The sequence below is a fragment of the Sus scrofa genome, chromosome X (assembly GCF_054392235.1).
Source record: "Sus scrofa isolate SSC_HxYL_T2T_F1_AM1 chromosome X, Sscrofa_HxYL_maternal_Yorkshire_Landrace_v2.0, whole genome shotgun sequence".
Taxonomy (NCBI): Eukaryota; Metazoa; Chordata; class Mammalia; order Artiodactyla; family Suidae; genus Sus; species Sus scrofa.
In genome coordinates, this window is record NC_139401.1 from 39,768,528 (window position 1) to 39,795,696 (window position 27,169).

At 52.7% G+C, this 27,169-nt stretch overlaps 2 long non-coding RNA genes across 3 annotated transcripts in view; one reads left to right on the top strand and one right to left on the bottom strand.

Annotated features, from left to right (window-relative positions):
* The window catches only part of LOC110257757 (uncharacterized), a 27,977-nt gene extending 12,415 nt beyond the window's left edge, over positions 1 to 15,562 (top strand). The window contains exon 4 of the long non-coding RNA XR_014835341.1: positions 13,282 to 15,562. This is a non-coding gene — a long non-coding RNA (uncharacterized LOC110257757). The remainder of the gene's footprint in view (positions 1 to 13,281) is intronic.
* Positions 6,443 to 22,329, bottom strand: LOC146394556 (uncharacterized). 2 transcript variants are annotated; one of them, XR_014835346.1, is made up of 4 exons: positions 22,044 to 22,329; positions 15,394 to 15,508; positions 8,231 to 13,358; positions 6,443 to 6,811 (listed from the first exon to the last, which is right to left on the bottom strand). It is a non-coding gene; the product is annotated as an uncharacterized LOC146394556 (long non-coding RNA). The 2 variants fall into 2 exon arrangements; XR_014835345.1 differs by lacking the exon at positions 6,443 to 6,811 and having other exon boundaries at positions 8,854 to 15,114; positions 22,044 to 22,092.
* Positions 22,330 to 27,169: the final 4,840 nt, after the last annotated feature.

Consider the following 27,169-nt stretch of genomic DNA (forward strand, 5'->3'; position numbering starts at 1 on the left):
CTGTGGGCGCCATTGTTCCAACAGCATTTGCTCACTTTGTGTCTCCGAGTCCCCTTTTAGTAATTCTGTCAGTATTTCCAACTTTTTCATTATTACTGGTATTTGTTAGAGTGATCTGTGATGGGTGCCCTTTGGGGTTACTATTGTAATTGTTTGGGGTGGGGTGCCACAAATCACACCCATATAGGACGGTGAACTTAACTGATAAATGCCGTGTGTATTCTGACCACTCCACCACCTGGCCATTCCCCCGTCTCTCCCCCTCTCCTCAGCCCCCTGTTCCCTGAGACCCAACACTCTCACAATTAGGCTAATTACTAACCCTACGTTGGCCTTTAAATGTTTTAGAGAAAGGGAGGGTCACAGCTCTCGCTTTAAATCCAAAGCTAACAATGACTAAGCTTAATGAGGAAGGCACGCCAATAGCCAAGACAGGCTGAAAGCAAGGCCTCTTGCACCAAACAGTCAAGTCGTGGATGCTCAGGAGAAGTTCTTGAACGTTAAAAGTACTACTCTAGTGAACACCTGAATAAGAAAGCAAAACAGCCTTAGTGCTGACATGGGGAAAGTTCTAGTGGTCTGGATGGAAGATGAAACCAATGGCAACATTCCCTTAAACCCAAGCCTAGTCCAGAGCAAAGCCCTAACTCTCTTCAATGGTATGAAGGCTGAGAGAGGCAAGGAAGCTGCAGAAGAAAAGTGTGACGCTATCAGAGGTGGGTTCGTGAGGTTTAAGGAAAGAAGCCATCTCCAGAGCGTCAAAGTACAAGGTAAAGCAACAAGTGCTGATATAGAAGCTACAGTAAGTTACCCGGGAAATCAAGCTACGATCATGAATGGCTGCTAAACAATAGATCTTCAGTGTAGACTAAACAGCCTTCTCTTGGAAGAAGGTGCCTTTTAGAGCTTTCATAGCTGGAGAGGAGAAGTCAATGCCTGGCTTCAAAGGACGGGCTGACTTTCCTGTTAGGAGCTAATGGTGTAGCTGGTGCCTTTAAGTTGAAGCCAAGGCTTATTTACCATTCTGAAAATCCCGGGGGCCTTAAGAATTATGCTAAATTGCCTCTGCCCTAGAAATGGAACAGCAAAGCCTGGATGACAGCACATCTGTTGACAACGCGGTTTACTGAATAGTCGAAGCCCACGGTTGAGACCTACCAGTCAGAAAAAAAGATTTCCTTCAAAATGTTACTGCTTGTTGACAATGCACCTGGTCGCCCAAAAGCTCTGATGAAGGTGGACAGTGAGATAAATGTTGTTTTCATACCTCCAAACACAGCATCCATTCTGCAGCCATCAAGGAGTCAATGGATCAAGGAGTCGTGTTGACTTTCCAGTCTTCTTATTTAGGACATACATTTCATAAGGTTAGAGCTGCCGTTGATAGTGATCCCTCTGGTGGGTCTAGGCAAAGTCAATTGAAAACCTTCTGGAAGGATGCACCCCTCTAAGAAGCCATTAAGAATATGCATGATGTGTGGGGAGAGGTCAAAATATCAACATTAAAAGGAATTTGGGAGAAGTTGATTCCAGCCCTCATGGATGGCTCCAAGGCACTCAAGACTTCAGCAGAGGAAGGCACTGCAGATGTGGTGGAAATGGCAAGAGAACTAGAATTAGAAGCGGAGCCTGGAGATATGGCTGAATTGCTGCCATCTCATGATAGAACTTGAACAAAGTGGGAGTTGCCTCTTATAGATGAGCAAGGAAAGTGGTTTCTTGAGATGGGATCCACTCCTGGAGAAGATGCTGTGATGACTGTTGAAATGACAACAAAGGACTTAGAATATTGTGTAAACTTAGTTGATAAAGCAGCAGCAGGTTTTGAGAGGATGGATTCCAGTTTTGAAAGAAGTTCTCTGGATAAAATGCCATGAAGTAGCATCTCATGCCACAGAGAAATTTTGTGAAAGGAAGAGTCAGTCAATGGGGCAAACTTCATTGTTGTCTTATTTTAAGAAATCGCCACCCCAGCCTGCAGCAGCCCCCGCCCTGATCAGTCAACAGCCTGGATGATCCACATAGAGGTGAGACCAGCTTACAGCTTGCAGAAGGCTCAAACAATGGTTCACATTTTTTAGCAATAAAATACTTTGTCATTAAGATGTGTGCTTCTTGGGAGTTCCTGTTGTGGCTCAGTGGTAACGAACCCGACTAGTATCCATGAGGACTCAGGTTCGACCCCTGGCCTCGCTCAGTGGGTTGGGAATCTGGCATTGCCATGAGCTGTGGTGTAGGTCACAGATGTGGCTCGGATCTGGCGTGGCTGTGGCTATGGTGTAGGCCGGCAGCTGCAGCTCCGATTTGACCCCTAGCCTGGGAACCTCCATATGCTGCGGGTGCAGCCATAAAAAGACAAAAAAAGATGTGTACATCTTTTGAGACATAATACTGTGGCATACTTAATAGACTACAATATAGTGTAAGTAGAACTTTCATAGGCGCTGGGAAACCAAAAATGGGTATGACTTGCTTTATCGTGATATTTGCTTTGTTGCGCTGGTCTGAAACCAAACACACAGTATCTCTGAGGTCTGCCTGTATATTTTGGGGGGCAGGAAATATAATTCAGACCATGCCAGAGGGGAATGGCTCCACTCAAAACACGGTCCCTCCCTGTGCCTGCAGTGCGTCCGAGGCACATGAACTAGAAAAGGCTGGTAGCTTCCAAAGCGTGAGGGGAGGGGAAAGCGGTTGGCCCGAAGAAGAATTGAAGAAGAAAGCAGTTGGTCTGAAGACGTTTCCCCCAGATGTGAGGAGAAGCGACAGAAACATCATCACGGCTGTAGGCACAAGCTCAGAAGACAGGCAGGCTTGGGTCAAGTTCTGGTGCCCCTCGACCTCTCTCTGTTACCGCAGGACCTTCAACGAGTTATGTGAGTCAGGTTCTTTAAGGCTCCATGTCCCCATCTCTAAAGTTGGAACTCGACCTCCCACCCCCCGGGGCGGTCATAGGGCTCGGCTTCGACAGCGCATGTCAGGTGGATTGCGTGGTGCTTCGTGCCCAGACAGCACGCAAGACATATGAGGAATTATTGTCTGGTCCTTGAAGAGACTCAAGGAGGGGTAGACACCTTCGGTCAGAGCTTTAGTAGCTGTAGGGAGAGCAGTTTTAAAACGATTCATCATTTTTCCCCCAATGATTTCAGATATATGTGGATATAATTTTTTCCAGCCACACCTGCCGCATATGGACGTTCCCAGGCCAGGGACTGAATGTGAGCCAAGCCACAGCTGCAGTAGGTCACAGCTGTAGCAATGCTGGATCCTTAACCCACTGTGCCACAGCAGAAACTCCTGTTTTTTTTAAAATAAATTTTATTGGAATACTGTTGGTTTACAAAGTTGTGTTAATTTCAGATTACAGCAAAGTAAGTCAGTTATACACATGGTGGATGTGTTTTCGAAATGCAACCACCATAGAAGGATTCAAGGTGAAAAGCACCTCTCCGCAGTATATGCCCTGGGCCTTCATGCCTTCATCCCTAGAATTTTCCCAAACATATCTATGATATCGATGTATTTTCAAAAAATTTTTGAGGACTTCTCTTGTGGCACAGTGGATTAAGGGTCTAGCATTGTCACTGTGGTGGCGCGGGTTCAATCCCTGGCCCAGGAATTTTCGCATGCTATGGTCGTGGCCAAAAATTTTTATTTTTTGGTACACAAATGGCACCACAGCAGATGCTGTCTGTTGTACCCACTCACCTCCCTTGCATCACCCTGGCCACTCCCAGAGGCACCTGTGGACATTTCCATCCAAGCCTTCCTCTTCCTGCACCTCTCTGCGTCAGGATGCTCTCTGGCCAAAGAGATGCCTGCTGGCACTCCAGGTTGGCTGGAAGTCCATGTCTAGGAATGAATACCCTTCAGCCAATGAGGGGTACAGTTGGTGAATAAACTCCCCAGCTTCCTAGCTTCTTGGTGGCATGATCCTGACACGTGTTCCACAGGGACCCTCGGTGGGTCCCCACGGGGCTGAGCCCCGGTTGCCCACAGCAGAAACCTACTCACCGACACAGCCTTTATCGCATCCCCCACCCCGTCTCACTTCCTTCTTCCCCGCTGTGCTTCCCGGATCACCTCCCAAATAATGACAAGCACCCAGATTCCTTTCCCAAGGTCTGCTTTGGGGGAAATCCAACGAAGATGGGAATGGTACGGTCACACACTGGTCTGCACAGAACTTTTTTTTTCAACCAGCAGTATGGCTCACAGACCTTTTCCTATCAACACATATCAAGGGACTGTTTTTCATCCCCCAGTCCGGGTGTGCCGTGTTCAATTTATCCAGTCCTCTTCTGGCGGACATTCAGCTTCCTGCCAGACAATGTAGCAGTGAGCAGCTTAGGGCACCTATCGTTCTGCACGTGGGCAAATCAATCTGAAGGATTACTTTCCAGAAGTCCAATCACTAGGTCAAAAGCTAAGGGAAGAGTTTTGATCAGGACCCAGAGGTGGCTCTGGAGCTCGTGGTTGGAGAATAGAGCGACTCAAACCCAGGGACACTGTTGGCAGGGAGGAGCCCGCGTGCCTGGAGAGGGTCTGCCCCCGCCACACCAGAGATTCTACTGAGGGGTCTTTGTGCATTTGCGGGGGGCTTCCGTGTGCTGGGTGGTGGACCACTGCAGCAGAAGGGCCTCCCCCCGAGTCCCAAGAAAAGCCCATTTCACATGCCCACTTCCCGCTGCCACGTTTGTGCCGGAGATGGTTGTTTGTTGAGCCAAAGGCTCTAATTTTCAGATGAAAAACAACTTGTTTTGAGAGCACGCACTCCTGAGATCTTCAGACTCTTCCTTCCGGCTGACAGAATTCATTCCAAAAGTAGGAGGATTCGGGAGGAGCCCGGGAACGGGTCCATAGTGCACGCAGGGAGTGTTTTCTGTAATTTGGTGGCTGTGCCCACTCGTGAGCACTTAGTGTTTACCTGATCATCGGCTTGTGCAGAAAACAAAATTTTTAAAGCATGAAAATACCTCTTTGTTCTCCTCTTGAATTATTTTCTGCCTGCCAGCTGCCGACTTAATCTCACCTTCAGATGCAGAGAAAGGGGCCCAGACCCCCATGCTCTGGGATCTGAACTATAGGACAGATGAGAGGACTGTGGCGGCCACTGCCCAGAAGGTCAAAGTTAAGGAACGGAGAGGAGGAAAAGGAATCCTGTTTTGCTGGCTCTTCCTTTTTGCTCTTTGCTTTTTCCTTTTCATCATCTTTGTTTTCCTTGGTCATTGGCGGTGGGGAGCAGGGGGAGAGACGCCACACCCAGACACAGATACACACACACACACCCACACACATGCGTATGCACACACACATGCAAAAGCACCAGTTCAGGATCTGAGCCCTGGTGAGAGTCTCTGACAGCCGCCTCCCAACTGACTCCAGCCCCCCGCCGCCCATGAGTGTCAAGCCGGGAAAGGCAGGGGAGTTAATCAGCCACTCAGCAACCACACTTTTGAGGGGTGACTTGGGAAGAGGTCTGCCCTTCCCTGCCGAGGACTCCCCTGGCCCCCAGGGGTTTCCTCTTGGCCGCACGGGGACCATCCCACTCCTGCAGGTGCGAGTCCCGGGTCCTCAGAGAGGCGTGGCGGAGGGCTTCAGGCACCCTGGCCGAAGTGGGAAGTCCAAGCCCGACCCTGCTGCCAAAGGCACGCAATTCAAAGGAGGGCAGTGATGCTGACCAGCCATCATATTCATTGAGCACCGACCCCATGCCAGGCCCGTGTCATCGGATAGTGCCAAGTGCTCTTCTGTCCTATCCAGGGGAGGTCCCTGTGCCTGAAAGACATGTCTGAAGCATCTCAGACTGACAAGGTCTCCAGGCAGCTGCAAATCACGTCCTTTCCTGGGCTCCTGCTGTCCGCCCTTCCTGTTCCTCCCTCCGCCCTGCTGAGAAGCCGTACAGCAGAGCAGCTGGGCGTGGGGACTCTGGAGCCGGATCTTCAAGGCTGGAGTCCCAGCACTACCATGGATCAGCTCTGAGACCTTGGACAAATTTCTAACGGCCCCTGTGCCTGTTTCCTCGTCTGGTCGTTATGAGAGTTCACATTTGGGCAGGATGCTAACAGCACATGGTCAGCACTGAATATGGGTTTGTTATAAGGATGGTACGTCCCCCTGACCTATGCAATGGAGCAGCCTTTGACTGGAAGGTTCGGAGGTGATGTTGGGTAGTTGCAGTAGAGTAAAAGCCCGGAAGCCACCTCGGTCCTTTCCCCCTTAGACTCTGCAGTAATTGAGGCTCTCTCTCGCTCGTACTCTGTAAATTCTAGTTTCTGCTTCCCACATCTTCACTCGGCACCGTCACCTTGCTCCTTCCTCCTTCCTCGCACCACCTAAGAAAGATGCTCAGACTGACAGGTGACGTGTACAGGGTATCTGTGTGTTTTGCGTAGCTTCAGAGTTGAATGGAAATTGCCAGGCATCAGATTTAGTTTTGTCCTTTTGTTTACGTGTTGGGGAAAAAGAATTCAGTTTATTAAACATTTCGTGGGACTGTAGTCAGGTCTTGCCAAGCTGGGAACTTGGACCTTTTCTGTGTAGTGACTTTTGCGGGGGATGGGGAGGACACTTCCATGGCATGTGGGAGATCCCAGGGCTGGGAAAAAACCTGCGCCACTGCAGTGACAATACCAGATCCTTAAATGACAGGATACCAGGGAACTCCCATGGGACTTTTTTTTTTTTTTTTTTTTTTTTTGCTTTTTTAGGGTTTCACCTGTGGCGTATGGAAGTTCCCACACTAGGGTCGAATCAGAGCTGCAGCTGCCTGCCTACACCACAGTCACGGCAACGCCAGATTCTTAATCCACTGAGCGAGGCCAAGGATCAAACCCTCATCCCCGTGGATCCTAGTCGGGTTCATTAACCACTGAGCCATGAAAGGAATTCCCCATGTTGTGACTTTTTAATTCTAGTTTTCATAACCTAGAGATCAGGCTGTTGCTTTCACATGACATATGTAATGTCTCAGGGCTGCAGTTTGCTTTATTTTATAACATCCCTACTTGTATTTTTTCAAGAGCTATTTTGTAAACAGATGATGTGTTTCTGCATTGAAGACACAATTTAAAAAAAGTGCAATTACCCCACCCCCCAAAAAAAAGAAGCAAGAGGGGATCCAAGATGGCGCCCATAAAAAGATCCTGAAGTCACCCCCTCCCTCAGACCCACCGAATCCATAGCCCCATATGGAACTATTTCCTCTGAAAACCAGCTGAGCCGTTCCCACGTTCAACAAATGAGAAAAGAGGAGTTCCCGTCGTGGCGCAGTGGTTAACAAATCCGACTAGGAACCATGAGGTCTCGGGTTCCATCCCTGGCCTCGCTCAGTGGGTTAAGGATCCAGCGTTGCTGTGGCTGTGGTATAGGCCTGCGGCTACAGCTCCGATTAGACTCCTAGCCTGGAAACCTCCATGTGCCATGGGTGCAGCCCTAGAAAATATAAAAAAAAAAAAAATGAGAAAAGAGCCACATTGAGGTGGGAAGGAAAGGTTGAGACACCCTCTCACCCTAAACCCCACCCTGGCATAGCCACCCACAAGCAGGAGTGAACTCCTGAACCCGGAGCTTCTCCTGGAGGAGTAAAGGGTTTGAACCCCACATTGGGCACCCCAATCTTTAAGACCCGTCCCTGAGAGATGAGCCCCCAAAACATCTGGCTTTGAACACCAAGGAGGCTCACATCCATGAGACCCAAAGGTCCAGAGCGAACTGAGAAGGCGCTCTCACAGGGACCCATTTCTGACTTCTTCTCACCTAAGCCTCCGAGGGCCACTGTTTTGTAGCTTCCTCCCTCTCCCTCTTGGCACCTTCCTCACTCCAAGTCTCTTGCCCCAGCCTTGGGGCCGGGCTGGGGTGGGGGCCAGAGCCTGCCTGTGGAAAAATCAAGGTTCTCATTCCTCTGTACCCAGAGCAAATTATCCCCCTTTGTTCTAACCTCTCTGTTCTGGATGCTGCCTTGCTCTGATCCTTCTTCATGAAAATGGGGATGTGTTTTCCTGCACAAAAGCACCATCTACCCTCGGTCTCCATCCTTAGTGACCTATATGTGATCTTGGCTAATCCTTATGACAGCCTTGTGAGCTGAGGACTATGACTGCCCATTTCATAGCAGAGTAGAAAATGGCCTAAAGATGGAGTTCCTGTCTTGGCGCAGTGGTTAACGAATCCGACTAGGAACCATGAGGTTGTGGGTTCGATCCCTGGCCTCGCTCAGTGGGTTAAGGACCTGGCATTGCCGTGAGCTGTGGTGTAGGACGCAGATGCGGCTCGGATCCTGTGTTGCTGTGGCTGTGGTGTAGGCCAGTGGCTACAGCTCCGATTGGACTCCTAGCCTGGGAACCTCCAATGCTGTGGATGCAGCCCTAAAAAGACAAAAAAAAAAAAAATTAAAAATAGAACTACCGTAGGATCCAGCAATTCCACTTCTGGGTATTGATGCAAGAGAATTGAAAGCAGAGCAGAGAGATTTTTTTTTCACACCCGTGTTCATAGCAGCATTATTCACGGTGGCCAAGAGGTGGATGCAACCCAAGTGCCCATCAACGGATAAAAGGATAAACAAAATGTGGTCTGTCCATACACAGGAATATTATTCAGCCTTAGGAAGAAATTCTGACACGTGCCACAACACGGCTGAACCCTGAGGACATTATGCTAAGTAAAAGAAGTCAGTCACAAAAAAGTAAATATTGCATGATTACTCTTATGCAAGATCCCTAGAATCATCAACTTCCTAGAGACAGAAAGCAGAAGGCTGACTGCCAGGGGCTGGGGGAGGAGGGGAAGAGGAGTTCTCGTTCAATGAGTCCGGTTTCAGTTTTGCAAGACGAAAAAAATTCTGGAGATCTCTTGCACCACAGTGTGAATATATTTAACACTACTGCATTGCACACTTAAAAATACTTGGTTAATTTTATAAGATATGGTTTTTACTACCATTACAACCTTTGAACAATTTTTAAGAAATTTAAAACACCGTTGCGTCTCAGATGCTCAACGTTTAACCCACTCTCGGCCCTCGCGCGATTTGTTTGAAATCTCCTTTGCAGAACACAAGTCCTGGACCAGCAGATGTGAAGCTACCAGGAAATTGCTCACACTTGCCCAGGCCATCATCTCCAAGCAAGCTGTTTCTTTACACCTGCTCTGCCAAACTGTGCCGAGTTCAAAGACTCTTCACCCTCTGGGGGTGTCAGGATCCTCTTTAGAATCTGATAGAAGCTGCCACCCTCTCCCCACCTCCACAATATGCATTGACAAATCATTTTCCTCATGATTCAGAGGATTCCTAGATACCTTGGGACGTTTTCATGGTTTTCCGAGGAACCCAGAATGAGATTCCCCCATGCCCCTCCCATCACAGAGTTTCCCCCTGATTGGCTCAAAGATTTTATTGTTTGTCATCTGTCTCCCCTGATTGGCTCAAAGATTTCATTGTTTATCACTTGCCTTCCCTCTTGGTGAAATCAAGGAAAGGGAGAGCTTCTTATGAAAAGGTCGCATATGGCATGTCATACTACCAGAATGGTGTTATCTGTGTGACAAGCTACTGTTAAATACGTATACAGAGTGATGGGTGTGTGTGTGTGTGTGTGTGTGTGCGCGCGCACGCGCGCGTGCACCTACCATAGGGGCAGTAAATTAGCATTTGGAAGAAGCTAATCAGGAACCCACACTCTGGAAGTGGCTACTGAAGAACCTCAAATACCCAGATCTAAATCTACACCTGGGAGTTCTCGTTGTGGCACAGCGAGTTAAGGACCCAGCATTTTCTCTGTGAGGATGCAGGTTCCACCCATGGCCTTGCTCAATGGATTAAGGATACAGTGTTGCCACACGCTGTGGCGTGGGTCCCAGCTGCAGCTCGGATCTGGTGTTGCTGTGGCTGTGGTGTAGGCCTCAGCTGCAGCTCCGATTTGACCCTTAGCCTAGGAACTTCCATATGCCACAGGTGTGGCTGTAAAATGAAAAAACTAAAAACAAATCTACATCTTGATTAGCATAGGTATCTTAGAAATAGTAAGGTATGTGGTTTGAGAACAAGGACCTGCTGTATAACACAGGGAACTACATTCAATATCTTGTAATAAACCATCATGGAAAAGAATCTGCAAAAGAATATATGTATCTGGATCACTTTGCCGTACACTTGAAGCTAATACAATGTTGTACATCAATTATACTTCAATTTAAAAAGAAAAAGATCACAAGCTCTTGGCGCCCTCCGCTCAACACTCTAACCTGGAGTTCCGTTTGGCCTCCGACCATTTCCCCATCTTCAGGGGTCCGTGGTGTCTGATCCCTCCAGAAGCTTGGCTGACCCCGCCGAGAGAGTGGCCCTGCATCTCCGTCAGAATGAAGCCTGCATGCAGAGGACCTGTCAGAGTGCCCGCGGACAGAACGGGCCCTTAGCAAGCCTGCGGGAACAGGGTACTGTCCTTGTCCCTGCTTCCTAATAAATGATCATCCAGCTGGTCAGATTCCACCTGAGGTTTGCGTTCGCTCCAACATACCACCTGGCAGTGGGTAGTGAGGAAGGACAGGTAGAGCCCTAACCGTTTTCCCTGGCACACTTCCCGGGCAGCAGGATCAGCTCAGGGATGCCCACCAGCTGTCCAAGTCGGATGAGATGTATTCAGGCATTAACTCGTGTCGTCCGGACTCAGTTGCCCCCTCTCTCTCCTCCTGGCCCTGGCTTCATTCTTAGGCAAGATGGTGGCAGCATCTCCTTATATTTACTCGGCTTCTGGTTTGGCATGGAAAGCAAAGAGGCTATTTTCCTAAGGACTCTAAAAAAAAGTCCCCAAAAGTGAGTCCGATGGCTATTTTGACCTGACTGGCATCAGGTGACCATCTCTGATCCAATCACTGATGCTGGGGGGGAAAAAAAGGTTCTGACAGGCCCGGCATGCGTCACACGCCACTCTGGGCAGGGGTGTCAGCTCCACCAGCACCCCATGGCTTGAGAGTAGTTGGGGTGAGTGGTGGGTGAAAGTTGCCCACAACTTCTTTGCCACTCCTCCCGCTGAGAGGCAGAGTTTTTCCCCTCCCCTTGAACCGAGGCCAGCCTTATGCCTTGTTTTGGCCCCCAAACATGGTAGATGTGACACCATGTAAAGTCAATGTCCACGTTCAAGGTCAGCGTGGGAGAGCATTACCAAAGGGCGGGGAAGAATATGGGGCTAATTTTGCAATCCATCCATCGCAGATGGAGATCGCCGCCCAGCCTAGGGGCGGAGGGTCTCCTGGCCCCATCCTCTCGGGGCCACACATCCGAGCGAGCTGTGAGCTTATGGAGAACAAGGCTGTGTCATCGGCCTTAGGTGCCCAGCCACAGATCTGAGAACCAGGCAGGAGCAAAGAAGAGTGTGGCTGCCATGTGGAGAAGCTCATGCAGGGGAGAATCTTGGCCAATACGCTCCGCCGGTCTCCCAGCCAGCACCCAGCACTACTGCCAGCTGCGTGGGTGAGCCGTCTAGGACAGTCCAGACGGCTGGGCCTCCAGACACTACAAGGAGCAGAAGAACCGCCCGGCGGAGCCTAGTCAGCACCCAGAACCGTGAGAAATAACGGTCCTTGTTTGAAGTCATGGAGTTTGGGGAGAGTTCGTTACAGAGCCACGGGGAGCTGACACAGAGCGTCTCCCCAGGTGAAAACCCGAAGGTTTTCCTGGAAATTAAATGAGTGGATGCTAGATGGACAATGCAGAGGAACCCACCACAGCCATCTACTCTGTGTAGTCGACTTTGCCGGGCCACCGATGGGCTCGAGAAGACGTGGAATTTTTTGTGGCAGCATTCCAGTGTCCACTCACATTTTGTCCGTGTCCAGAGACAGTTGCTGCCGCAGCCGAGGCAGCATCCTGATTTCAAGCTCACAGCTCCAGCCATGAGTTTTTAGACACAGCTGCTCTATTGGTGGCTCCTGGCCTTCCCACATGTGGCAAAGAAGGTGGCTCCCCAGCAAGTCAGGATTGCAGGATTCTGGGCGTCATTCCTGGAGATCCAGCCTAGAGTTTCCACAACGGCCCTCCTGTAATGGGTTGGATGGTAGCCTCCCAAAAGCTATGTCCATGTCCCATTGCCTGGAACCTGTACGTGGGACCTTATTTGGCAAAAAGAGGTTTTACAGATGGAATTAGGTTAAGGATCTGGAGATGAGATTATCCTGGATGACCTCGGTAGGCCCTAAATCCAATGATAGATGCCCTTAGACAGATGAGGAGAAAACAGAGATCGGAGGACCAGGGCAAGACAGAGGCAGGGACAGGAGCAATGCAGCGACAAAGCATGCTGACAGCCGCCGGAAGCTGGAAGAGGTAGAGGATTCTCCTGAGGGAGCGTGGCCCGACCTTGACTTCAGACTTCTGGCTTCCAGAACAGTGAGAGGATTCACTCCTGTTGTGGTAAGCCAGCCAGTTCGTGGTCATTTTGTTACAGTGGCTTCAGGGAACAACTGCCCCTTCCAGTGATTCTGTAAGCACCAGCTTCCCTGTATTAAATCCCTTTCTGCTTAAAATACCTGGAGCAGTCTCCGTTCCTTGCACTGGACCCTGAGTGGTACGATGCGTTTCCCATCCTGGCCAGGAAGACCAAGGAAGCCGGAAGGCATATTGGTGAGTAGAACCCAAGGACGTTTTCAGGTTTGAAGCTCATAAAACGGTACCATCCGTGGTTCCGCCGTCAGCCTCACAGGCAGGTGGGTTTCCACCAGTTCGGCAGAAGCACTGACGCCTGATAGTCATCTTCTGATTGCCAGCATGGCAGCAAGAGTTTGCTTTAAATTTTTCAGCAGCCAGCACCCTCGGCTCACCTCTGCCAAGAGCCCACGACCTCGGCAGTCAGGGAACACAGAGCCAGATGGGGCCCAGCAGTGCCCGCCTCTCTGTCCTTTATCCTACAGAGTCCAAAAAGAGCTGGAAGGCACCAGAATAGGATGGAGAACCTTTATCCCAATGCCGGGAAGAGGTTCTGTCCACACTGTCTTCCTAAGGAGCAGGAAATCTGCTTGCTCTGCTTTTTTCCTCCAAACTGAAATTCTCCATTTTCATCAAGACGTGTGTACGTGTCTGAATCTGTTTCTGCATGTGTGTGTGTGTGTGTGTGTGCATTTCTGTGAGTTTGTGTTTGGGTGTATGTGTATTTTGAGTGTGTGTGTTTGTACGTATTTATGTGTGCGCGCCTATTTATATGCGTGGGGAGAGGGCGAGTCGGGAGAAGGGCAGTGCCTGTGGTGACGGTTAATACCGTGAACTTGAGCTATTGTTTTCATAAATAGGACGCTGGAGAAGGTCCCTCGCTGCTCCTCGCCACCGCGCTGTTGAAATGACATGGCTATGGAGGAATCCTTTCGTTCTGCAAGCGTAACCACAGGAATCAGGATGAGCGAATTCCGCTCCCTGGAAACCCGGGGTGGCATCTGCTTTGTCCGTAGAGCTCCTAAGCCAGAGTTCCATAGCCTTTCATGGCCTTCGTGTTGGGGATCGAAATAAAGCCCACGGAATTCTCTGCTGGGAAAGGTGACGTCGCCAAAATGCTGCTCAATCCCATTCCCTGTGGTGCCCGTGTGGATGGGTATTAAGCATGCATGTTGCACCTGGAGCCGTTCTGGCCACCAGCTTGACCCTTCTGTCTGTCAGTCCTGTCCAAGACCTCAGGAAGCTCTTGATCTGATGTGGTGCAGTCAACACTGGCCAGGGCAGGAGTTTCTGTTGTGGCTCAGTGGGCTAGGAACCTGACTAGTATCCACAAGGATGTGGGATTGATCCCTGGCCTTGCTCAGTGGGTTAAGGATCCAACATTGCCATGAGCCGTGGGATAGGCCACAGATGCAGCTTGGATCTTGTGTTGCTGTGGCTGTGGTGTAGGCCAGTGGCTACAACTCCGATTCGACCCTTAGCCTGGGAACTTTCATGTGCTGCTGATGCAGCCCTAAAAAGCAAAGAAAAGCAAAAACAAAAACACTGGCCAGGGCAGGGACAGGAGGCCCCGAAGCTGCTGGTGGCTCAGGCCAGCTGTGTCCCTCCTACCTTGGGCCCAGGTCTTTGGAAACGGGTCTTCCTGGCCAAGCCCCCCACCTGGGACATGGGCTCCTGAAGGGCCTTCTGCTTCCGTGCTGCCTGCCTCATCCCCTCACCACTACCGAAAGGACCAGAGGGCCACCATGGTTTCAGCATGCCTGCAGAATCCTGACTTTGAATCCCTCTCCTGGGGTGCGGGGCCCTGCTGCCAGCCACCCTTCTGCATCCCCAGTGGTACAATCCTCCATCAGCCAGGCCACGCCGGGCCCCTGGCATCTGCCCAGTTGGCTGTCCTAGCATCTGCCACCGTGGCTGCTGAGGCTGAAGTGCCTGGAGCTTGGGGCCTGGCCACGCTCACCGTCCCATCTGGATGCCCCCCCCCCAGCCCTGGTTCCGACAGCTGCTTTGGCACCAGGCCCCTATCAAACTTCAGCCTTCAGACCTCTTCAAGGCCCGGCCCACAGTCCAAGGTGCTCCCAGAAGGGTAGTGTTGCCTAGAAACCATTGCCACCACGCTCCGAGCATCGCCCAGGGCTAGGTAAGTGCCATGACCCTGGGGCTCAGCCAGGTGATGCAGCAAAGCCAGCGTTTGCACATGGGTTCGGAGGAACAAAAGGCAAGAACAGGAGCTGAGGGGCGGGAGGGGCCCGGCCAGGGCAAGCAGGCCTCCCCCTCCCCGTCCCGAAGACCCCCGGCCTCTCGCGAGAGGTGATAACTAGTGGTGGTGCCGTCCGTTTTTGAGCGCTCAGTGTGTGCGAGGTGCTAGAAGAGCATCTTCACACCAGACTTCACAGCCGCATGGCTCGCCTGGGAAGGCCACCGCAGCTAGAGCTCTGCGATGGCTTTCTCAGACCTGCTGGCCAGGCTCCCCTGCCCGAGGCTGGATGAGTCTGGAGCGTGGTGACAAGCACAACCGATTCCGTCCCTCCTCCCCACCTCGGCTCTGTCTCCGCTCGGGGGCCCCCTGGGCTCCAGCCCCTGCTTCCCTCCCTCCTTGATGCTCAGAGCATGATGATCGCCATCAGGGCCAGGGCTCCAGCAGCCTCTGTGCCAATTCCTCTGCCATGCATCACGAGGGCTCTCTTGGATGTCTGCGGCAAGAAACAAATGTTTCCCCCCCTTTAGTAAATCATGTGAAACCTCACACACTGGGACAGCTGGTTAGAACACAAGCTACGACTCTCCTCCAAGGTGAGGACATCGAAGGCACAAAATGTATGCAGAGCTGTGCACGGGCAGTGCTCAACCTGCCAGCTCAGCACATCCTGGCTCCCCTCCCCGCGCCCCTCTACCTTGGGCTCCAAGCCAGCCGGGCCCGTGTCTCCCTCCCCAGCCCTTGAGGAAACAAGGTCGTCTTTCTGGCTGGTTACCTGGACACAAGGCAGGCTTGGCAGACACAGCTCCGTCAGGTGCCTCCCCGGTATCTCAGCTTGATGGGCCTCTCCTCTCTGATTCTTGAGACCAGAAATCTCACCAGCACAGCTCCTGCATCAGAATGGGGAAGACGAGGACAATGGTGTATAAAGCGATGTTGGACTGTAGTCCGATCGTGCTATTGGACTCTTGTGTAGTCTCTGCTCTTCAGGATGCTCCTTCTTCTCTGTGTCTTTAAGCTCCTAGACCCAGGCTCCCAACCTTTGAAACCGGCTCTTCGGAATGCATTTCATGTGAGTCATTTACACCTTAGTATGAATTTAATAATAAGTCTCTTAGGACGATTTGCATTCAAATCTTTCTGGATGGAAGCCACTCTGCAATGAGAAATTTGTCGCTATTAACAGGGTTTTGACTCAAAAATCTCATAAGGCAGAGAGGCATGGGGTGGAAGGGGGTATGTTGGTTCTGCAGATTGGGAATCCTACAGCTTCATCCATCTGTCCTGTTTCCAAACTGTCTAGCCTACGTCAACTCCTTCCTTCCATACTCGCTTACTCTCTCCAAGCTTAAATTGATCCTGGGGTTTGAGAGGTTTCGTTGACTCACTTTTGTGACTCATGTAAGAATCATCAGATTTCAGGTCTGGTGGGACCTTGAAGGTCAAATAATGCAAGTTTCTAAGATGCTGTAACAAACTCAGAGAGAGGGAGAAGTGAGATACCCAAGATCCCGCAGCAAGTTAACAGCAATGCGGGGACCAGACCCGGGATCTCCTGGCTCCTAGCGATGTCCTTTGCACCGAGACCCAGAAATCATGCTCAACCAAACACCGGCACTGTTTGCAAAGTGAAGTCCAGGCAGCAGGAGCTTTCTGTTTTGCCGAACCACAGAGCCTGGGCCAGGTCTGGCCCTTCCAGGGTTAATGGCACAGGCAGGCTTTGTGTGGCCTGGGAAGAATGTTCCTAGAAGCATTTGGTCAAGGAGGCATGGGGAGTTCTTATGGCCACAGGGTCTCTGCAAGGTTTAGAGGCTGGACAGATCTGAGCAGAACTTGCTGTTTTCACCATCCAGACAGACACCTGTCCTGAATGTTGCAACAGGGCGGCTTTAGTTTTGTTGTCTAAGCAGCCCGGAGCCTCTTATGCATCTGAAGCAGAGGCAGCCTTTCTAGTTACTTCTTCCTCACCAGCCCACACAAGGCCCCCTCATCTATTGAGATCAGCCTTGGCCTAAATTTGCTCAGAATTGATCCCAGAAGTACAGGCTAAAGGCAGAGGGCCAGAGTCAGTCTGTGGTCTAGCAGATCCACAGACGCTGGAAACAAACTACCTGGCTTCAAATCTCCCCTCTGCCCCCTCCCAGCTCCGTGTCTTCGGGCTGTTTGCTTAACCTCTCCTGCCTCAGAATCCTCCCTTGTCAGGTGGGGACCATTCTGGCCCCCGGCTCCCGGGTTGCCGTGAGAGTTCCACGGAGTCAATGCACGGAAAACCCTTAGAACTTAAACACTTAGAAATGATGCCTGCGCGTTGTGAGTGCTCACTTAAAATTACCTGTAATGTCTTTGGTGTCTCCTCTTAGAACCTCCCAGATGTCTCTTCGCCTTTCCCCCTGAAACCAGGCACTCTCAGCTTTGGTTTAAAAGGTACATTAAGGGAGCTCCTGTTGTGGCTCAGCAGCAGTGAACCTGGCTGGTATCCATGAGGATGTGGGTTCGATTCCTGGCCTCGCTCAGTGGGTTAAGGCTCCGACATTGCCATGAGCTGTGGTGTAGGTCGCAGAGGTGGCTCAGATCTGGTGTTGCCGTGGTTGTGGTGCAGGCCGGCAGCTGCAGCTCCAATTCAATACCTAGCCTGGGAACTTCATATGACACACGTGTGGCCCTAAAAAGCTAAATAATGTTAAGGAGTTCCCTGGTGGCCTAGCAGTTAAGGATCTGGCACTGTCATTGCTATGGTTCGGGTTTGATCATTGTCACTGCTGTGGCGTGGGTTTGATCCCTGGCCTGGGAACTCTCTCGTGCTGCAAATACAGCCAAAAAAAAAAAGGTACGTTATAAAGGGGCCTCTGTGTGGAGTTCTCATTGTGGTTCAGTGGGTTAAGAATCCGTCATAGTGTCTGTGGCCTCACTCAGTGATTAAGGATCTGGCATGGCTGTAGCTGTGGTGTAGTCTAGCGACTGTAGCTCCGATTCCACTCCGAGCCTGGGAACCTCCACATGCTGCAGGTGTGGCCATAAAAAGAAAATTAAAAAAAAAAAAAAGGAATCTGTGTGAAAATTTCTGAGATTTATCTGAAAAAAACTTGAAATATACTGGCCATACCCACTTTATCCTAACATCCAGCGAAACCAAACCAAGAAAACTAATCAGATCAAGTCCTGGTGTGATGCGGAGAGAGGGAGAAGCAGATGGGGGGGGTCCTCCCCCCCATACACTTAAAATTAATATTCTCTATTGGGGCATTATTCCCTAATTGCTTTGGGGTTTTTGGAATGGTCTTTGTTTCTAGCATACAGGTTAGTGCTGAGAAACAAAATAATGAGGAGAAGGCAGAATGCTCTGCGGCAGCCCGTGCTACGTAAATATTTTCGCTTTCAAACAAACTTGAATTCTGTGCACCCCACTTCATTCTTGCCCCTTATGCCGTGGAGCCCTCCATCTGGGTAGGTCTGAGCTGGCCACCAGGGTGGCCCAGCCATCACCTCGTCCCCTTCTGCCAGCTGGGTATGAATTCTCAGAGATGGCTGGGGAGCCGCTATGCAGAAGCTGCTGTCCAGGCTGCTTTGAGAGTCCCAGTTTGGCCACGGTTTGGTGTTTATGGGCTCAGGGCAGATTGAACAGCCAGCTGTCTGCAGCAGGAAAGTTCCTTGGCTGAAAAATATATCCCCTACTGTCCTGTGGTAAATGCCTAAAATTCCACCATTAGCAATGCATTCCTTTGGTTATGCCACACCATTCTTGAGCCACAATTTCCAAGTAAAAACGCCCCTCAGGGGAGTAACACGTGAAGACCCTGATACTTAATGATGAGCGTTTCAGATCATTCCTAAGAGAGGAGGTGAGCATTGGCTGTCTTGCTGGCGGGGGAGCAGCTGGGGGCAGAGGAGGAGGAGTATAGACGAAGGGGTGGAGCATGGAAGGCTGAGGGCAGACTTGGACAGCTGGGCCATTATAACACTTTTAAAACATGGCCTTCAGTCTTTGACACTCCTTTCAATGAGGGGTGGGGTTTATGGTCTCTCCCCTTGAACCTGGGTGGGCTTGTGACTGCTGAGGCGCCCGATGTAACCTCTGAGGCTTTTGGTCATCAAAGGCCACACAACTTCCTCCTGGTTCTCTGGAACATTTGCTTTTCGAGCCCGGGGTCATCCTGTGAGAAGTGCGCCTGCTCTGCGACCCGACGCTGGAAAGCTCCCTCTGAGCCCAGCCTGCCAGACAGCCCAGCCAAGGTTCTAGACGTGTGAGGGAAGCCTCCAGAACAGTCCATCTGCCATCGGAACAGCTCCCTCAGTGCCGCCAGAAGCAGAGGAGTGGTGCGGTCAAACCCCGCCCCAATTCCTGACCTAGGAAGCTGTGCAATATAAGGAACCAGTTGCTGCTCAGGATGGTGGTGGCTTCTTATGCAGAAGGAACTAAAGCGGAACAGCAGGGCTGCAGGAACGGGCCTGAGAGAGTCAGCGCCGCAGACAGTTCACATGGACGCTTCTGGGAATTGGGACTGGTGGGGACGGGGGCTGGACTCCCCCACAGAACAGCCTGATCCGTGAGAAACCAGCCACGTCAAGTCCCTGGCAATCAGGCCGAGCCCACACGCGGGGCCTGCATCTTCCAGCTCCCAATGGGCCTCTGCTAGAGCACAGGACCCCCCGCTGCCCTCCGCCCGTCCAGGGTTGGGAACAGAAGACTTGGGGGACGTCCTGCTCGCCCGCCTTTACAGATGAGGACACTGACCTTCCAAGAGATGCGGCAGTCTGCAGCCCCCCTGGGGTCCAGGACAGGAGCTGGTGTCTGGCTCTTCAGACCCCTAGAGGGACCGTGCAACGTTTGGTGGGAAAAAGCATCGGCATGGGCTCAGAAACCAGAAAGGTCTGGGTTCGAGACCTGGCCTCTTCCCCTCTTGGCTTTGCTGACTTTGGTGGAACGCCTCAGTGTCCTCATGTGTAAAATGGGGACAGCAGATCCCCGTTCATGGAGTAAATGGGAGGGGTACATGAGGTGGCGAAGGGGACAGCCCGGGCACCCCCAGGAGTCACTTTTTTTTTTGTCTTTTTTTTTTTTTTTTTTTTTTTTTTTGTCTTTTTGCGTTTTCTAGGGCCGCTCCCGCGGCATCTGGAGGTTCCCAGGCTAGGGGTCTAATCGGAGCTGTATCCACCGGCCTACGCCAGAGCCACAGCAACGCGGGATCCGAGCTGCGTCTGCAGCCTACACCACATCTCATGACAACACCGGATCCTTAACCCCCGGAGCAAGGCCAGGGATCGAACCCGCAACCTCATGGTTCCTAGTCGGATTTGTTAACCCCGGAGCCACGACGGGAACTCCCCAGGAGTTTGCCCCATTTCCTCCCTCCCACTCTGTAGCCTCGCTACCTCACCGCGCAGCGCCCCTCCCCGACTCTGGGCTCCTTGCTTCCGGGGGGGGAGGGGCGGGGATGAAGATGCCTCTGGGGGGCTACCCCCTTCTGAATGCGCCTCTGGGAGCCCCAAACCTCGCTTTGCTCACCCCATGGCCCAAACTGTCTCTATCGAAGAAGAGTACAGGCCTCTTATTTGCAAAATCAACAGGTTGGGTTTCCGGTCCCCAAGGCTTTCCATTCCTGCCCTGGGCAACCTCTGAGACTCTGAGCTGTGGCCTAGGGCTGGGACAGGAAGTGAAGTAAAGCCATCAAATTCTTCCCCAGGAGTTCCCCTTGTGGCTCAGCAGTAACGAACCTCACTCGCACCCACGAGGATGTGGGTTTGATCCCTGGCCTCGCTCCATGGGTTAAGGATCCGGCATTGCCATGAGCTGTGGGGTAGGTCGCAGACACGGCTTGGATCCCACGTTGCTGTGGCTCTGGCGTAGGCCAGCAGCTGCAGCTCTGATTCGCCCCCTAGCCTGGGAACCTCCGTATGCTGCAGGTGCGGCCCTAAAAAGATGAAAAAAAAAAAGGTCTTCCCCAAACCAGTCCCTGCAAATCCCGATGGCAGTCCTTTAAAAATCTGTCCTCCAGATGACCAAGGGCCATGCCTCCGGCGAGGACCTGTCTTGCATAAGGCATCCAAGGGTTCCAGATCCCAGAGTCCATCTAGAAGAGGGTGCAGGGGGCGAGGAGGCGCCTGATCCATAGAGAAGACTCTGTGTCCCCAGCCTGCTGGGCGCCCAGTGGGGAAGTGGCCAGCCGCACTCTCCAGGCTGGCCAGGGCCAGGTTCCTGTCACCAGGAAATCTTCTCAGTCACAGATGGGTTAAGTTCTTTTAGCACATTGCTGCTGTTCTGGAAAGACAGACTGTTCATAAGGGAGAGAATCTGGATCGGGCTTTTTTTTTTTTATTTTAAAAAGAAGACTTTGATGAGTGTGGACATAACACCTTTCTCTGTCCTAAGCAGCAACCACTAGGTTTGTTTTTGCTCGTCCTGCGGTGTCTTCCAGACTCTCGCTTCCTCAGATCCCTCCTTTCCGTTGTGACCTAGTTTGGGCTTCCTCAGAAGCAGACTCTGAGGGCAAAATCTGAGCATAAACTGGTTTGTTCGGGGAGGTTGGGGGTGGGGACGGAGAGAAGGGAAGGAGAGAGTCACTGCCACCCGCCGCCATGGGGTTCAACACGCCTGCCTCGGAGTCCCCCGCCTCGGGGCCAGGAGCTGAGTAATTATCTCCTGACTCCTGCCAACAGCCTGCTGCCTGCTGAGAACTTGGCCTGCGTGCAGAGGCCAGAAGGCAGCCCTCTGGCGGAGGTCACCCGAGCTCACAGTGGACCCCGCTGGCTGGCCTGCACAGAAACTGGGAGTCCTGGGGCCCTCCATCAGCGACATCAGGGCCACTCCTGTGCCTGCAGCGGGCTCTCTCCCTTCAGACCTGTCCTCAGCCTTCTCTGTGGGCTCACTCCCTATTTTGTGTGTGGCCGCTCCCTTGGCAGGCGGAAGTTCCCCCTTCCCCGACCAGGAATCGAACCCAAGCCACAGCAGTGACAAGGCCAGGTCCTTAACCCACTAGGCCACAAGGGAGCTCCTCTGTGGGCAGTTTATTCCCACACGATCGGCTGAGCGTTCACCTGCCACCATCTCCGACATCCATCTCTCAAGAACCCCACGTGGCTGGAGCAAAAGTCGCCGTAATCCCTGGATTCCGTCTCTGAGTTCCTGAGAAGAAAGGAATCAGCCTCCCTGCCCTGGAGACCACAGAAACAGCCTGGGAGAGGGGCGGACTGAGCCAGCCCTCCCGTGTGGGGGCGGGGCTCCCCTCCCCTCCCCCTCCCCACCCCCATTCTGCTCCGGCCTTTAGCCGATACAGGCCCTGGCCCCCAGCTGCCCTTGGCCACCTTTTCAGCAAAGCCCTGCCCCCCCCCACCCCGCGCGCCCCTCCCTCAGCCCCCGCACACCCCCAGAGCCCGAGGGGGGGGCCTGGCATCGCCTCGGCCTTGGTGCTGGCGCATCCCGGGCCTCACCTGGCTTTGCTAAGCCTCCACGCTCTGTCGAGTCGGGCCCAGCTGTCATGGCCACGGCCAAGCCTTGACACGGAGCGCTGAGATTTGTTTTTATTTTCCGTTTCCAAGGCTCCTTCTCTCCCAGGAGCAGGAGGTGCCGGGGAAGCTGTAATTTGCTAAACAGGCATTAATCTTCACATCAATCCCGAGAGGCAGGTAGAGCTTCTCAGTCAAAACACACAGGGTTGTGATGAGACGAGGCTGGCAGGCTCACGTGCAGAGATTTGCACCTTCCCGGCCCGGCCCCGGCTTCCTCCTGGGGCAGCGGCCGACCTCGCCCCTGGGCTGGGGCCCCCGGGGAACTTGTCTCTGCGCAAGGGCAAGAGAGCCGGGCGTCTGGGCGACCCCACGCCTCCTCTGCCCCCCCCCACCCCGGCTCCCTCCAGCCCCCCCTCCTAGACAAGGTCTAGAAACAGTGGCGGGGCCTTGGTGGAAGGCAGACCTGAGTGTGAATCTTGCTCTGTCCCTTTTTTTCCATTCAGCAAATATTGATGAGTCCCTGTTATGTTCCTGGCACTTTGGGGTTCTGGGAATACGGTGATAAATGTTGGGGTTTCGGGAGGATCCATTCATAATGCTCCTTTCTTCTCCTCTGACCGATTGAGAAATAGACACAGAAGTCCGTGAGGTGCAGTTCAAAAACGTTCTTTATGACCGAAAAGGCTCTATTGGCAGGTGGGGCCTGAGGCCCGTCACAACTGTCTTGCCGCCGCTTGCCCCGGCATCAATCTGACCCGCTCGGCCACAGGCAGCGCGGAGGCCCTAGGGAGCAGAGATGCTGTGCTTTGCCAGGGAGGGGGCTGCCTTCCGAAGGGGACCCACAAGGGGCTGAGACCCCCGGGGGCCTGGATTCTTTGCCCCAACTCATCACATAAATCACTCGCTTTGGTGGGGTGCCCTGAAAGTAGCCCCTGAGATAAGGATGGGGGTGCTCCTAGGGTGTGTGAGAGGGGACGCTAGGGGACATGGGAGGGCCTGTGGCCATGTGCCAAGAGTCACAGAGCCTGGCACGTGCTAGGTTCTCCGGAAGTGATCGTTCTACTCGTCCCCCATCCTGCCGGCAGGAATGGGGGACCCTACCGTCTGGCGGTTTGGCTGCCCCGCCATCCTGCTGCTTGGTGGGCGGGGTGGGGACAGGGGATATTAATGGCAGTAGAGAGTCTGGCACTGGGGCTCCTCCAGCCCTGACCAGCAGTGACACGGCCAAGACGAGGGCAGAAAGGACAAGGGTGAGGTCATCAGAAGGGAGCCGCAGCCCCTGCCTGTGACTCGAAGGGGAAATACAGTTAGTAAATGACTCTCAACAACTCCACCATCCAGGTTTTACCTCTAGCTTCTAGGCCTAGAGAGTTCTGTGACCTCAACTAGGTCTTCCCTTGGTGTAAGAGCATAGCAGGGTGCACACATGCACACACAAGTATACACGAATACAGGCACAGGCAATCATATAGTACACACACACAAATTACCCCCATTCACAAGTGCACGTGTTCTTTTCAGAGGACTGGGGATGGAAACCAGACTGCAGTGGGTTAGAGTCAATGAGAACTAACAAAGGTGGAGTTCCCACTGTGGCTCAGCAGGTTACGAACCCGACTATTAACCATGAGGACGTAGGTTCGATCCCTGGCCTCACTCAGTGGGTTAGGGAGCAGGCATTGCCATGAGCTGCAGTGTAGGTGACAGACATGGCTCGGATCTGGTGTGGCTGTGGTGTAGGCTGGGGCTGTAGCTCTGATTTGACCCCTAGCCTGGGAACCTCCATATGCTGCAAGTGCCACCCTAAAAAAAGAAGTTCCTGTTGTGTCTCAGCAGTAACAAACCTGACTAGTATTCATGAGGATGCGGGTTCAATCCCTGGCCTTGCTCAGTGCAGGGATCTGGCGTTGCAGTGAGCTGTGCTGTAGGTCACAGACAGCACTCAGATCCTGCATTGCTGTGGCTGTGGTTGGCAGCTGTATCTCCAATTCAGCCCCAGCCTGGGAACCTCTATATGCCTCAGGTGTGGCCCTAAAATGCAAAAAAATAAAATAAAATGACTAACAAAGGTAGAAAGAGCCATAGTATATACCTATTTCAGAGGTGGCTTTAAATATAAGTATCTCTAGCTTAAGCTTGTCGATGACTAACTACTGGCTTTCACCAAAAAAACAAAACAAAACAAAAAACCCAAATACATGTGTTCTCACACTTATATACAAAGGCGCACACACACACTCACATATTCATTCCCCCACACATGTTTTCTGTTGGTTTCTGTGACCCCATCAGGCAAGAAAGGTCTTAAAGGGCCACCCTGGGGATGTGACCTCTGTCGGTGTGAAGGTCTGTACCCCCCCTTCTACCCACCCCTCCCCCTCCGACCCCCAAGAATGAGTCAGGAGACAGGCCTGGCGCTGGCTTCTGCTGTTTCTCTTACAAACTGGCAGCTCCGGAGGCGTCCAAAGTGAAGGCCTCTCCCCTAGAACATGACCCGGTGCCCCATCGGCTGTGGCGGGCCCTCTCCCTGGGCTCAGGAGCCAACCCAGTCGAGGGCAACGTGAGAACAAGGCTCAGGGCCGGGTGGGGGCTCCGGGTTCCAGGCCCGCGCTTGCCGATCAGCCTGCACGTCCTCACAGGGCACTCAGAGGCCCACGTGTCTGCCCACCAGGCAAGGCCAGCGCCCCCGCCCCTGCTGCTGGACAGTATCTGTGTCCTCCTGCCGTATCCAGTGGGCAAGGCAGCCTTGCACAGAGAAGCCCTGTGACCCTCATGGCCAATTTGACTTTGGCCGAGAAAAGGACGTGTTGGCGGTTCTCTAGGAGTCTAGCGGTCAGGACTCGGTACTTTCACTGCTGCGGCCCCGGTTCAAAAAGGGCATTTCTGGAGGCAGGCAATTCTGTGGATGACCAAAGGTCAAAGTGAGAGGGACAGATTGTGATCATTGAGAGAAAGGAGGAAAAAGGAGTTGCTGCTTTTACTTATTTCTTTATTTGATTCATTTATTTTTTTTACAGCCGCACCTGCGGCATATGGAAGTTCCCGGGCCAGGGGTTCAATTGAAGCTGCATTTGAGGGTCACACCACAGCCACAGCCATGCCGGATCTGAGCCACATCTGCCACCTGCACCAGCAGCTTGTGGCAACGCCGAATCCTTAACCCACCGAGCAAGGCTAGGGATCAAACCCGCGTCTCACAGAGACAGGTCAGAGCTGGGTACTTAACCCACTGAGCCACAAGGGGAGCTCCACAGACCTGCGTCTTTTAGAACCCCAAGTGAGGAGGGAAGGGGCTGTTTTTTCTGGATCTGACTGTTTTAGGTTTCCTCCTCCTGGGTTACTGCAGTGGGAGCTCCCTGTGGTTTTCAGGCTAGTGATAGGTAGAGGTGGAGTCTAGAACATGCCAGATTGGGCCACCTTGGAGATAATGTCCACTGGCCCAGCAGGAGAGGAAGCCGCCCAGCCCGGACACTGGCCCAATAACCAGCCACCTCCCAGGGCAAGGCTTCTGCTCTATTTGCTGGCATAAAACTCAACCCCCCAGGGAAACCTCCCCATCCATTAAAACAAATTTACAATCTGGGGGCTAACCTCAAGTTGGGAACAAGATCAAAAAGCCCCCCAAAGGGAATGAAAGTAAACTTAATTTTGCTGGCAGAGCATTAAGATCGAGGTTGGGAATTGTTCTAGGCTGAGAATCAGCCTGACAATAAACCACAAGTAGCCCCACTAAGGAGCTCAAGTGGGGACTCCTCATGGGGACCCCACCATCCCCCAGTGGTCCCTGGTAGGACTGCACCTCAGGTGCCCTGGTGGGGACCTGCCCGATTGTGTTTCCTTTTGTTGGCCCCCTCCCACCTCTGGCCCATGGCTCATGGTCAGCCAGGAAGCTCAGCTTCTGGGGCTGACTGTCGGCTGCAGCTAAGGGCTAATTAGACCAAGGCGCTGGTCCTCCGCAGGCCGGCCTGGGCTTTGGCGGCCGAAGATTCCAAGAGCAGCAAGTCGAAGCATGAGCCCCACTGTGCAAGAGCTTTTGAAGCCCTGACTTAGCATGGACTGTTTGTGACTTGCCAAAGCAAGTCAATGTCCACGTTCAAGGTCAGCGTGGGAGAGCATTACCAAAGGGCGGGGAAGAATATGGGGCTAATTTTGCAATCCATCCATCACAGACGGAGATCGCCGCCCAGCCTAGGGGAGGAGCGTCTCCTGGCCCCATCTTCTCGGGGCCATACATCCGAGCGAGCTGTGAGCTTATGGAGAACAGGGCTGTGTCATCGGCCTTAGGTGCCCAGCCACAGATCTGAGAATCAGGCAGGAGCAAAGAGTGTGGCTGCGTATTGAATGTACATCATTTCTGGTGGCTGGGGCGGTGGGAGTGGGGGGGGCGGGGGCGGTGCAGCAAGAAGACTTCAGCCTCGTCCTGACTCTCCAAAGCCCTCTCTGGCCCCGGGGGGCCTCATCGGGTGTCCTTGTTCCAGACCGGGGACACCTAGGGCTTGTGCGGGCAGATGGTTCCTTTCACCTCTCGCTTTTGAAAAATGGCCCGTGTTTAAGGATTCATAAAACTTGGGGAATGCATCACTGAGCCTATAACGCCGCAAGAGCTCCATGTAGGGAACGACTTAAAAAGAAGATTCATCAAACTAATTACTTCTCACTCCCCCCCCTCCCGCCCCCGGCCCCGCCCCGCCCTTCTTTCCGCTTGGCCCGCCCCGAAAGCTGCGCAACCTCATTGGCTGGGCTGCTTCAGAGCCCAACTCCTGGGCCTGCTCGTGTGGGAGGGGCAACGAGACACCCTGGGCCTCCATCTTTCTCCAGCTTTCCGGGCAGACGAGAGGTTTTCCTGCTGATTCATCTATTCCAGAGGCTGAGCAAGGCCAGGACACCTAAGGAGTTGGCTAGGGGGGCGGGGTGGGGGGGGGGGAAGAAAGATATTGAGAGCAGAGCAGGAAGGCTCTCTGTCAGCCCTCTCCCTGTCGCAGATTCTACATATCCCTGAATGGTGCCTCCCGCTGTGTCCCCTGGGCCACCTCTGGGTTCGCCTGCAGCCATGGTGGACAGTGCCTGAGCTGGCTGATGGCTTTCCACCTCAAGTAACTACCTCTCTG